The following is a 12,772-nucleotide window of genomic DNA, read 5'->3' as shown; positions in this document are numbered from 1 at the left end:
TGTTAAACATTTTAAGACGGATTTCCGATCATAAAATTCCAGGCATTTCAATCGTAATTCAAGACTGAATTACTTCAATCGTAATCATCCGTAAAACAGAACCTCTCCCATTAGGCATTAGCTTCATCCGATTATATCAACGGCAGCATCAATTTGTGCTTCATCATTTAAGAGAAATCCATCTAAATCCTCTTCCAAACATGATAATTTGAGTAACTGATAGGCATTGTTTTAGAGTCTGACTTTAACGAATTGATTTCATGGCGTTTGAAATCAATTTTTAGAAAAAAATGGCATTTCTTTCAAACGAAGAATGGGAAAATGGTTTTTTTATTTCGCTGTGTTTTATTATCGCATACCCTTCCGGGTTTTTACGATTTGTTCTCTTCTCCTACTCCCTACACCCGTACCGCATTCACCGAAGGTCGAGGGAAGACCTCACTTAAGAGAAAAACTTGATTGGGTACAGTCGTCCCTTGTGGGACTCCCGTTCGACAATGAAACCGTGAGAATTAGAGCGTTACAAATTTTGACACGGGATCGAACCCGGATCCACCGTATGTCACTCTTGCGCTCTAACCACACTCACTGCCGTTAGTTGATTTCACATTATACGTGTGGGATCATTGTCAAGACGGAATTGACAACAAATATGGTTGAACTTCATTGGAAATATAACTGGTTAAAATATAAAATCATATGGATAAAAGTCACACTGAATTTGTCGCATCGATAATGACCACAAACGCTCTTGATTTTCACTTTAGCCATTTCCACCGACCACTGACTCGTTCCCAAACATTTTCATCTCAGCATACTCTAATTTCTTTCTTCGTTGTCTCACACTTTCGCAATCTTTTTCATTCTGTCACTCAAACTACCCGCAATACCCAAATTCCGTGGAGGGAGTGTTGAGGGTAATGGTTGAGCATTATAGTGCTTACAACTAAATCTTTATTCAAGTAATTAAACTCTACTGTACAACATCCTGACTCTACACGCCTACATCTTCACACGATCACTGCGAAACCTAATGTTTGAATTTCAGACACTTTTGTAGACACTTTTCAAACACTTTTGGGACGATTTTATAGATACTTTTGATACTAAACATTATTTCGGCGCGTCTTGATACTAAACATAATATTCTTTCAACTTATCTCTACTAAGTCTATTGTCCAAATCTCAAATATTTCACTGGCTTCACAGTCTACCCACAAAGGAATTCTTCCATACCACTTATTCACTTATTCGAGTTTATTACCGTTCAACTAAAAAGTACCACATGCATAATCGCTAATCCTATACAAACACTCTTATTTTCTCTCTAATTTTATTGTACTTCAATCTATTAAACTCAACCTCATACTTACAGTGTCTATATTTTCTCCTTTTTATATTTTAAAAATTACCTTTTGGCGTTACACATCGATCATTCTCGTCTCGCACTATTTTCATTTCACTTTTTTGTTATCGGAAAAACAATACATACATAATATACTGATCCCATAGACTCTATTATATAATACTGCAGTACAATATTTGGTAATGTGGTAGAATACCCTACTCAATTGGTTCGACATGAAAAATTAATAATTTCCGGTAATTAACTTTCCGATATAGGGAAGTTAATTCTCAATTAGTATTTACCGTATAAATTGTTATGAAATGGTAGAATGAATCCAACATTGAATCATGATATGGATGATGAATCAATTTCTCTCCTCCACAATAAAAAATTGTCAAACTTGTGAAACCAACCGCTCTTCGCTTTTGACCCAGAAGTCACATCGAGAACGTGGCGGTGCGTCGGTTCGCAACGAGAAAAACCTAAACAATACTAGCAACCCTACGAGACCATGACTATGCTTTTCTGACGAACAATTCCTCCGCTGTCCTTCTAACAACAAAAAATGCGAAATTTATATTATTTGTGTCTAAATAGTTGTGAAATCTCGGAGGATCTCTACTCACAAAGTATTACACTTAGAGATGCTGTAGTCCATCAATTAAAAATTCATATAATTTTTATATTTTATTATATATTTTATTTTATATTTTTCATTTAATTTTTAAATATATTTAAGATTACAAATTCATTTAATTTTTAAACCTATAGATTTTTCATCAGAAACATGTTAAATACAGTTCAGTCTCTCCACAAGATATTTTTGTCCAATAATCTAAGCCTGAATCTGTTCCGAGCAATACCCTCCCATTCTGGCTTGAATGTTTTTCGTTCCGTATTCTCCGTACATAATACTCGATAAAGGGCCTAGAATTGAGTAGGAATGGAGTTGAGATGTTTCAGAAATGATTGGAAATATATGCATCCATGATATAAAATTTAATTGCCTATCAGTTGAATTTCAGAACCTATGGGCACACATTACAGTTGATAAAAATAACACATCGGTCATAAAACGTAGTCAAATGTGGACTTTTTACACGTATCGCACCATTTGTTTTACGTTCATTTTTTGGATGGATAGATTGACAAAACAAGACAAAATTCGACCCAATTTTTATGAAATTACAATGAAAGTCTCAATTTTGCCTCGCAGCACCCTATTAACAAACTAACTTATTCCGAATTTCTCAATTGTTATTTTGAAAAGAGCAATACCTTCTAATCAAACATTTGTGATTCACATCAGGAGCCGTAGTCAAATGATCATGAATAATGGAAATCGTCTGGCATTTGTAGAAAGAATATCAAATCAAAATATTTTCCCCTCTGAGCGCAAGTAAAGTGGGGGATACGTAATTCTTGGAATTTTATTCCCCTGCAGTCTCTGTGGAATCTTGCGCAAAGATTGGACTGGAATTTCTAGTCCTGAGGCAAAAGCAAAACAGCCTACAAGCACCCGAGTCGAATAATTGGACCTGACAAGTTCTACTTAGGTCTTTCCGTTCAGAACTGGATAGGTCTTGGGAAGCCTCTTCCCAAGTGCTTTCGATACCTTTCTACCTCTGGTTATGTCCCATTTCAGCACTTGTTAGGTGTAAGCAGGACTTGTATTCAGACTATCCAAATCCTTGCCGGTCTCCGTAATTCTATGGGCCTATATTAAATCTGCATTCATATCCCTGTTTACTCATGCGTTATTGAAATAAAAAATGCAATTATTGTTTTTTTTTAATCTCGAAAATCGACATTTCACGAGAGGGTGGAGGGGAGATGCATGTATGTGGAGGCTTGACATTTTTACCCAACAAGGGGAGAAGGTTGCAGAATCTATTCTAGCCTCTCTTGTCCTTACGCTTGCATGCATTATCCAAATAAAAAATGAAAGTGTTAACAAATCTGACCATTGTTCCAAGTAAAATCCGAAAATCTGACCCTGTGGCCCCGGTGAAATTTTTTTTTTCTGTTTTCACTTTTTCCACATACTTTTGAGAGTTCTGAATAGCCCGTCGCTTAAATAGTTGGAATCAACGTTCACCCGGCTAAAAAATTCGATTTTGGCGAAAGTCGACTTTCTCCGGAGAAAAACGAAAAATCTGACCGTTTGAAAATTTGAAAAAAAAACTTTTTCAGTTTACACTTTTTCCACATACTTTTGAGAGTTCTGAATAGCCCGTCGCTTAAATAGTTGGAATCAACGTTCACCCGGCTAAAAAATTCGATTTTGGTGAAAGTCGACTTTCCCCCTGAAAAAATCCAAGATCTGACCCCTTTGGGTCCGGGTGAAAAATTTTTTTTTTCAGTTTTCACTTTTTCCACATACTTTTGAGAGTTCTGAATAGCCCGTCGCTTAAATAGTCAGAATCAACGTTCACTCGGCAAAAAAATTTAATTTTGGCGAAAGTCGACTTTCCCCCTGGGAAAATCCAAGATCTGACACTTTGGCCCTCGTGACCCTTGTGACCCTTTGACCGACTTTCCCCCTGAAAAAATCCAAGATCTGGCCCTTTGCCTCCAGGTGAAAATTTTTTTTTTCAGTTTTCACTTTTTCCACATACTTTTGAGAGTTCTGAATAGCCCGTCGCTTAAATAGTCAGAATCAACGTTCACTCGGCAAAAAAATTTAATTTTGGCGAAAGTCGACTTTCCCCCTGGGAAAATCCAAGATCTGACACTTTGGCCCTCGTGACCCTTGTGACCCTTTGACCGACTTTCCCCCTGAAAAAATCCAAGATCTGGCCCTTTGCCTCCAGGTGAAAATTTTTTTTTTCAGTTTTCACTTTTTCCACATACTTTTGAGAGTTCTGAATAGCCCGTCGCTTAAATAGTTGGAATCAACGTTCACCCGGCTAAAAAATTCGATTTTGGTGAAAGTCGACTTTCCCCCTGGAAAAATCCAAGATCTGACACTTTGGCCCTCGTGACCCTTGTGACCATTTGACCGACTTTCTCCCTGAAGAAATCCAAGATCTGACCCTTTGGCTCCGGGTGAAAATTTTTTTTTTCAGTTTTCACTTTTTCCACATACTTTTGACAGTTCTGACTAGCCCGTCGCTTAAATAGTTGGAATCAACGTTCACCCGGCTAAAAAATTCGATTTTGGCGAAAGTCGACTTTCCCTCTGGAAAAACAGAAAATCTGACTCTTTGGCTCGGGGTGAAAAAAAAAATTTTATTTCGACTTTTGTCGCGCCTTCGGGGGTTTCATTGGCATCAGAATTGTTAGAAAATACAGAATCAACTTTCACTTGGCGAAAAAATTCAATTTTGGCGAAAATCGACTTTCACCCTTGACCCACGTGAAAATGAAAATTTTTTTTTCCCCTTTTCTGTCACCTCCGAGGGTTTCAGTGGCATCAGGGGGTCAATAAATACCGAATTAACGTTCACTATTTTTTATTTAAACACCGCCTGCAAACGGGGAGATGAGGGTGGCTAAAATATATTCTGCAACCCTGTCTCCTCGTTGGCTACAAATTTCAACCCTNATTTAAACACCGCCTGCAAACGGGGAGAGGAGGGTGGCTAAAATATATTCTGCAACCCTGTCTCCTCGTTGGCTATAAATTTCAACCCTTCGCATACATGCCTTCCCCTTCACCCGCTCGTAAAATCACGCGTTCTCGGTAGCATCGAGGCGGACTTCTCAGTACCGAAAAGAACTGAGGATTCGAAAGGTCTCTGAAAAGTACGTCGCAGAACTGAATAGAACTTACCAGGTCCATCTAGGCCTGGAGAGATCTTGAAAGACCTGTGTACGNGTACCGAAAAGAACTGAGGATTCGAAAGGTCTCTGAAAAGTACGTCGCAGAACTGAATAGAACTTACCAGGTCCATCTAGGCCTGGAGAGATCTTGAAAGACCTGTGTACGTCCAATCAGAACCAAATCCTCGACTCGGGCAACAACTCAACACTTGTCCCGGAGACTCAATTCATTACAATACCAAAATACGCCTGAATAAATTCCCACTGATGTGTATAAATTCTATGAATGCATCCACGACAACATATTCCTGAGGTCCGAGACCTCTGTGTTGATATTATTATGTGTACGGATAAACCATTGGATTATTGGATTATTCCGAGGGTCTGGGAACTTCTGAAATCATAGTGTCACAGGTCACTGAAATCAATTTGCAGTCACGTCTAATCAAGGAAATCGCTGGCATCATTGAAATCACTGAAATCTCATGATTTCCAACTTTGGAGTCATTTCTCGAAGTCACAATAAAATCATGTGAAATTAAAGAAATCACCATATGCATATGACCATCGTCCCAATCTCACTTTACCTCCGCAATAAAAAATCATGATTATTAATTCTTTGTACACTGTTAAAAATTTTCCACTGAAATTTCCGGTAAGTTTTATAAATTTCTAAAAAGTTACATTTCCATCAAATTTTCAAAGAATTTTGTCATTGAAAATTCATAATTTCAGGAAACAATTCGTGGGAACTATAAATTTTAAGATAATTAGTCCGGGGAAATTAGTGAAAAGTCAAAAAAATTCAGAGCAATCTCTTTTAAAATTCCAGACTCCTCTGAATTTTCAGGCAATTTTCTCCAAAATTTTTGAAATTTTAAGAATTTTAAAGGGATTCCCTGAATATTCCAGGGGATTTGGCACTAAATATTGTAACGAGATTTTCTCGTTATGGGTTGAAATCCCCTTAAATAAAGAAGAGAACTGTTAAACTTATGATAAGAGAGACAGGAAGTGATATCTAGGGGCGGCTGAAAGAGCCGCGACTGGATGAGAAGAGCCACAAACCGATGAAAGACCTAAGGCATAGCGGTTATGGGTGAAACCGCGACCCCTGGAGGTCTGGAGGGCGTTACTAGACTATCGCCATATTAGAATTCGCCCACCATGTGCTAGGGGAAAAGGGGCCGACGTACAGGCTGTCCAACTCGGCGATTCTATAGGCTATGTCGGAGTAGACTAGGAACCAACGGCCAGGTGAAAGGACTGGTGCCCCCGGGATCCCGTCGGGTTGATCAGTAGGGATAGGGTAACGGAATGACCTATCGTCGCTGAGATAACCAGACTAGGGGGACAAGGCCCTAGTAAGATTCCGAGTTAGTCGCACGGAGTGGTGGATGGCTGAAGAAGCCATGGTAAGGAGTTTTACTCCACGTAGCCTGGTATGGATAACTTTGGCGGCGAATATAGGGGGATGCCCCTGCATCCCCCGCGCGTAAATCTGAGTTATTTCGGAACGCGAGGTGACGACTTCGTCATGTCCGGCGTCATCTAGTCTCGGCGGAACGATTCGGGGCGTATGGGCCCGTGGGCCTGGCGTCGAGAAATCCTCCTGTCGGCCTGACCATACGGCAACGGTCTAGTACTACCCGGAGGCAGTGACGCGCGATGACCAAAGCGGTAACTGGTGGTTGAGAGAGTGTGGGTGGTCGTAGCGTGGGTAACGGAGTTCCACCGTGGTCAGATCAGCCTCTCAACGTCCCAGGCTCTGAGGAGTCCCGGCTGATTCGCACTTAATTCGGAAACTCTCCCGAGTATAAATACTCGGGAAGAGGAAGCATGCCGGAGGGGTCGAGAGACCCTTCGGAGGAAAGATGAATCTAATTCGGTAGGGAACTTATGTCGCGAGGCATGATCCACGGCTTGCAAAGGCCGTGGGGATGTGGCGGTTGTACTCCTGGTGGACCTCGCCCACTCTACCGTATCACGCTGATGTTAGCTGGGCAATCCATTGTCCAGCCAAAAAGTCCTCTGAGTGGACGAGTTTGCCTCAGAGGCCGGTTTTCGTCGAACCTCCCGTGAAGGTTCGGCTGGCGCCCGANATCCATTGTCCAGCCAAAAAGTCCTCTGAGTGGACGAGTTTGCCTCAGAGGCCGGTTTTCGTCGAACCTCCCGTGAAGGTTCGGCTGGTGCCCGATTATTGAGCGATACAGACGGCCTAAAGAGTAGTTTGGATTTTTTCTGGGTGAACAACCCGGGAAAATATCCTTACAATACTCATTTTCACTTGAAAATTCATGTAAATTATGGAATGCCCAATTTTCTGCCGCAAAAAAATGGGAGTTTACTTGAATCTTCAGAGAAACTTGAAATTCCATTGATGTTTTCCCCTTAAATAGAATTCCAAGTCTTTTTCGGAAAATTCAGCTAAATTTTTTTAACAGTGTAAAATCCTTCGAGAATCTTCGTTCCGATTCGAGTCCGATCCGGATCTTGGTATATTTAGAAAAAATATTCAGATACGTTACTGCCGCAGCCAATGACGGCTCAAGGGTGTGGCGATATTAACCAGTATCGAAAGACTATTTCATTTCCAACTTTTGACGATAAGGAGAACTTGACAGTTGACCAAAATATTTTCAGAAAAGTAAAAAAATACTTCCGGCATTGTTCATTATTTTATTAGATATACTAGTAATAATTTGTAATCGTTCTTTAATATTTTGTGGCAATAAAGTCGATAGTCCTGATAAATAATTCTTAGGTCTCAATTATTATTCAAATTCTGGGAGATGTCAATTATTTCAATGAAGCGCATAGCATTGATTTCAGTTGGATGAAGTCGATGAAGTCCCGGTGATTCATCACCGGCCATGGTGGGTCATGGTGAGTCATAAAATCACTGATATTCATTCTTACAATCGCTGAAATCATAAATTCAATGAGATCATTAGCAGTCATGATGTCATTCGATCTTGGAGTAGCAGCCCCTCGGATTATTGTGTGTACTGATAAACTATTGAGTTTAATGTATAAATTATCGAAATTTATTTTGAGTCATGTATTGCATTTATTCTTTTGCAAACATTGAATCTCTTTTTACTTATTTCACATGGCTTCTTATGTAACGAAAGCATAATACCCTCCAGAGAGATTCACTCGTATAAAACAACTGGCTTACCCACGTGTAAGTAAGTTTAAAAGAAGAATCTAAAAAGAAACATCACGTGCATTTGACGGAAGACTTTTGCTAAAGCTCCTATCCAAACGCAAAAATAGTGAACAATGGGATTTCCATCGAACGAATAAACATTAAATTTTTAACAAAGCAATATTCAGTATTCGAATGATTTGTCACTGTTCAATCCATCATCGTGATTGATATTTCGGGCATACTTGGGACTTTAACTGGCATTGAACGTTCCGAGAGTGGCTCCTAGAGAGTCAAGAAATATACAGTTGAGATTCTAAAGGGTTAGACTATACCGCATTTCCTTTGTATGTCTGATAAACTTCAGACAATTTCCGAGAGTTTCATAACTCGACTAAAGTCGCTTATAACTTAAAGCCGATAGACAGTCGAACCGCGGTGTACTCCATTCACAATCCCTGTGTCTTTCATCCTCCGGGTTTGTTCATTGGAATTTAAATGAATATCCGGTTTTCACTTTTCAAATGGTATCTGAACTTTAAATTGAACTGTTTTCGACAATTTCACTCCGTATGGATTCTGGAAGAGTTTACTAACATCATGACCCATCTAAATGCCAATAGAAGGGAAGTATTTCCAATGAGTCAAGTTGGAGAGGTTACTCGATTTGGTCAGATATAGGAGCCTTAAAGTGTTATTGCCATCGATTTGTAGATAGTGCACTGTACAAATGCCCATGCAATCTCAATCGCGGCCACTGGGGTAGATCGTTCAAACGGAATCCACGGTTCACCCACATGGTTCGAATCGCCCGACCATATCCTGACCTGCATCACTCCACTGAATCTACCGCATGTACGGCATTATCGGATTCCTGATTGATTGAAATACGGCTATTATGGTGCGTTTCGAGGTTAAGAATAATATCTTCTTTGATCACTTCTTGTATTTTTGTGAATATAGTTCACATGCTCACTGTTGAAAAATTACTCCTGAAATTTAAAGTAAAAAATCTTGAAATTTTTAATAATCACTCATTCACACGAAATTTTTATATACTTCTGTTATTGAAAAATCAGCTGGATTCTGGAGTATTCAATGGAATTGTAATTTTCAGGTTCACATGATAATGAAAATTATTAGATAATTTGAAAATTCAAGCAATAATTTCCCTAAATTTTCAATCCACTGAAAATTCAGTTGGATGTGATGTTCAATCTAATATGAAAAATCCGATAATCCTGAATTTATAAACTGAATAAGAGATTCCATGAACGATTTCATCTTAAATTGAATTCAAATTCACAACATTGAGAATTTAAGTGCAACTATTGCTTAATTTTCCTAACATTTGAACAACTGTTGTGGGATTTTGGCTCAGTCGATGCTTGAACCTTTCAATCTTACACTGAGAAAAAAAATTTCTAAGAAATAGAAATTCTATGATTGATCCAAATCGTTCATCGATTGAATAGTCGCAAAAGAAAATGCTATTGTAAGAAACAAATATCGATTTAATTTTAATGTTTTCGATTGAAAAAGAATGAGATCAGTTGTCTAAACTTTTTTTTTGTTGCTATCTACTTTTCAGTACATACAAAGCAATGTCTGTATTATCAGATATCTTCTTCGAATAAAGCATATAATTATCCAATTTATCAGCGTCACGATATCCCGCAAAAGAATCTGAAAAGATCTGTTCGATTGAAAGCAGCATTCATAGATGCAATAAAATATTCATTTGGCCTATGAGGAACATATTGTTGGATACTCATTGATGCGAGACTTTCGCGAAGCGCAGTTTCTTGTTTACGACAAACGCAATTCTTCATCATTTGAACTGATTATTTTTCCATTGCAATTGTGAAAAAAAAATTATTTGCGCCAAATCCGAAGCGTTTGAACTAAACCAAAATTGAATTGTATGAAATCGATTTTGTCGCAAAAACAAGTATTTTCTAAATTCGATAGAATAAACAAAATATACTATACTATAACAAAATCGATTTCATACAATCCAATTTTGGTTTAGTTCAAATCGATATTTGTGTCTTACAATAGCATTTTCTTTTGCGACTATTCAATCGATGAACGATTTGGATCAATCATAGAATTTCTATTTCTTAGGATTTTTTTTTCTCAGTGTCACATTTATTCACTGATCTCAACTGTTTGACAATTCTCAGTGGGAGGAATGCCACATAGTCAATAAACTTATCACTGGTTTTATTCTGTTTGAAATCGAAATACTACTGATACTCATACCGAGGGAAAAGTTGCATAAAAATTACCTAGAAAATCGTGACAAATTTGACTGTTATAAAAGAATTGTCAATGTCGAAAAGAAAATTTCATGAGAAAAAGAAAACTTCCCGTGAATTTCAGCAGTTTAGTAATTGAAGTTCCTTAAGGTGAAAAAGTACTTAAAATCGAGTTTGGTAATTTTTCTCCGACTTTTTTCCTCGTGCACCATAACGCTTTGTGATTGTCGACCTATGACAGTTATCATGAGTTGTGATATCGTCGAGACTAGACGAGAATTATTTTGAAAACATCATCACGGTTTAAAAAAAAATCGAAAGTTTAGGAATTACCGTAATCTCGAAAGACATTGGATCGGTGCATCTCGTCACGAACTTGGAAGAATCCATCAGTCTGAGTTTCAGTATTTTCTGCTTTTCAAATGTTTGTCTCGATATCTATCTCGTCTCGTCTCGTGAACTTAAAAAACCGAAAATCTCGAGATCCAGGCAAGATAAATCCTCCCGGAATTGTGACGAGATGCACCGATCCAATAGCTTTTGAGATTGCGACGATTCCAAAACTTTCGATGTTTTTCCAAACCGTGATGCATGATCTCTTCAAAATAATTCTCGACTAGTCTCGACGGCATCATTAATCATGAGGAAATTTTAGAATTTTGAACGAGTATCACCTAGGGTCACGCTAATTAGCTGGAATGTGGCGGTCACATGGTAAAACAGTCACTTTTTCTTCAAGTGACGACACATTCCCATGGTTGACTCTGGCACATGAGTAGGGATGTACAATCAAATTTTATTTGGAAACTTTTAAAGTGAGTGTATAAGTGGAGCACTTCAGTTTTGAATGATTTAATGTCAGGTCTCCCATTCAAATTAGAGTAATGTATGGACTGCTGGATAAAAATATTCTCTCATTTAATATGCGCATTGATTCTACTATCTCATTAGACGGCAGAAATTCTAGAATTCAGATCATTCATTTTTAACCAAGTAATTTTCCTTTTAGCTGCACCGCTCACTTCCGAACTGTCTTCTTCGAAACCGACGTAACTGGGACGACGGGTGGCCTGAACTTTCTACAACGGTTCCACCCCCCCCCCCACTTCCCGGTTTCTCGCGCGGTTTTATCTCATACTGTTAATAGTTTGTGTATGAAATTTTTAGCGAGTGTGGCTCTTCCATGCATTACAAAATTGTTCATTAAGAATTTTTTTATGGCATTAAAACTTTGTAAATGAGTCTTTAAAATATCCCCGGACTTCAGAAAATTGAGGGAATAATGCTTCTTTATGCTTCGAGGGATTGAAATCTTCTTTATGACTCTCTCTGCACTTCATAATACGAGATTTTCAACTTTGGAAACTTGAGTTCTATTTATTATTGACGAATTATCATAAATAAATTGAATACTAATGTTGAAAAGTTTCATTATTTTCGTAGAAAAAATCACTTTTTTTTACGAATGTGATTGTAATTTTGGCTTCTAGCTCGGATTTGAAATGCATTTATACTGTGGACCACTTAATGTACATACGACAAAAAAGGCGAGATGAAAAATCAGGGTAGGAAAGTTTTAGGAAGTCCTTCAAAATAATTGATCAGTTGTCCTTCCATATGACAAAGCAATTGAATTATATTTTTTTTACATCACTTTAGATTTTTCTTAAATGAAACTTTCATAAGAAATCGCAAGGAGTGCTGGTGAACAATTCAGTCCTCACTAGCTCCTAGCGTGACGCAGTCCTCACGATGAGGACGTGGCTGTTGAAAAGTAAAAAAAAAACTAAATTGCAAATTAGGTTAGGTGGTCAAAATTTTTAAAACCGATTTCCGATCTAAAATTTCCGGACATTTCGATTTCAATTTAGGATCGATAGTTTTTAGAGTGAACATATTTCGCTACATATTGACCATGCCCATCAGTTCAATCAATATAAATATAATAAAAATCAGCGTAGTTTGTCTGTGCGTGACGCTGAAATTCCAAGACTAATCCCCGCAGCCTCATCGGAGTTATATGGTATGGTAGCCCTTCATCTCCCATTCATGACGAAGTTTTCGGTTCAGAACTGCAGGGGTTGGTATCGGACATATGGGCATCAAAAAAGAGCATTACACCAATGGATTTCTGTCGAGAACATTCTGGAATTTTCTAGAATTCTTAAAAATGTATTAAAATGGTCCAGAATACTCTAGAATGTTTCAAATCACTCTCGACCATCAAAGACTGCCTGTTCTAGAATG

Source organism: Diachasma alloeum, unplaced genomic scaffold (genome assembly GCF_001412515.2).
Source record: "Diachasma alloeum isolate Michigan unplaced genomic scaffold, Dall2.0 Dall_scaffold_00433, whole genome shotgun sequence".
Taxonomy (NCBI): domain Eukaryota; kingdom Metazoa; phylum Arthropoda; class Insecta; order Hymenoptera; family Braconidae; genus Diachasma; species Diachasma alloeum.
This window is presented reverse-complemented; position numbering follows the sequence as displayed.